Raw genomic sequence first — 1674 nt, 5'->3', positions numbered from 1 at the left:
CGGATGGAAGCATCGTTCTCTATCACCATCAAAAACGGGGACATTTTTGCTTCATCAATCTGTCTATAGTATTCATCCTCCTCCTCCTGCTCCTCCTCCTGAAACCTCACGTAATCACGCCAAACGGGCAATTTTTCTTAGGGCCACAAGGCTCAGTCATATAATTTTTCTAAACAATTTTTTTACGTTTCAATGCTCCTTAAAGCGTTCAAACTTTCACCTGAACCAATTTTTATTTAAACTGGGCTGCCTTCAGGCCTAGTTACCAATTAAGCCACATTAACCAAAGCGATTAATGGGTTTCACCTGCCATCTTGGTTGGGCATGGCCAATTTTTCTCAGATACATTAGTACTGTTGGTACACCAATTTTTTTGGGCCCTCACCTACAGTGTATTCCTGGTAATTTGTATGTTCTTCGCCTGCACTCATGGTACAGCAAGGTGTGTGGGGTTGGCCTACACTTTTGCTACATAAATGTAACTGGGGCCTTGTCTATACTGCAGCTACTGAAATGTGAAAGAGACTGTTATCTCCCTAAACTGCTGCAATGGGAATGTTACTGTGGCCTGTCTTGACTGCTACTACTAATGAAATGGAACTAAGACTGCGCTCCCAATATACTGCTGCTTCGGAATTGTTACTGGGGCCTGTCTAGGCTGCTACTATTACTGAAATGGAACTAAGACTGGGCTCCTCCTATACTGCTGCTTCGGAATTGTTACTGGTGCCTGTCTTGAGTGCTACTATTACTGAAATGGAACTAAGACTGCGCTCCCACTATACTGCTGCTTTGGAATTGTTACTGGTGCCTGTCTTGAGTGCTACTATTACTGAAATGGAACTAAGACTGCGCTCCCACTATACTGCTGCTTCGGAATTGTTATTGGGGCCTGTCTGGACTGCTACTACTACTGAAATGGAACTAATACTGTGCTCCCCCTATAATGCTGCTAGTGATATGTTAGTGGGGCCTGTCCCTAATGCTACCGCTGAAATGTTACTAATTCTGGGCTCTGCCTATACCGCTGCTAATGGTATGTCTCTGGGGTGTGGAAACAGAGGCTTCCCAAAGACATGATGGCGGCGAGGCCATTTCCCACCAACGCTGTTACTGTTAAGGTGCATATAACCACGGACACGTGGAGAGGACACGTAGTGCCTCAAAAACATCCCCCTCCTCCTCCAACAATGAAAACATTCTTTGCATTGGTCCGTCTGGTGGCAGTCCAAGAATTTCACCTTTACCGACACAACAAGAGAGCCCCCCCACCATCCCCCCGCCACGGCCCACTTAATCATGGCCACATTCCGAAAACCAACTAAATAAAACCACGCTACTAGGTCCGCAGTCGCGACCACATTCCCACCAATTTGTACCTGCCAGTGTCTACGTATTAAAAACTCCAGTCTGACTGGGGCATGCAGTGTGGGCTGAAGCCCACCTGCATTAAGCACGACATTACCTCAGCTGTGATGGGCAATGCAATGGGATCTATTTATGTACCGCCGGTGGCTTCCTGGCACCCACCCATGCTGTGGGTCCACACGGAGTAGAACCTACATGTGTCCACTTGTAAAGAACCCCAGTCTGACTGGGGCATGCAGTGTGGGCTGAAGCCCACCTGCATTAAGCACGACATTACCTCAGCTGTGATGGGCAATGCAATGGGAT

Source organism: Eleutherodactylus coqui, chromosome 6 (genome assembly GCF_035609145.1).
Source record: "Eleutherodactylus coqui strain aEleCoq1 chromosome 6, aEleCoq1.hap1, whole genome shotgun sequence".
Taxonomy (NCBI): domain Eukaryota; kingdom Metazoa; phylum Chordata; class Amphibia; order Anura; family Eleutherodactylidae; genus Eleutherodactylus; species Eleutherodactylus coqui.
Note: the sequence above shows the minus strand (reverse complement) of the source record.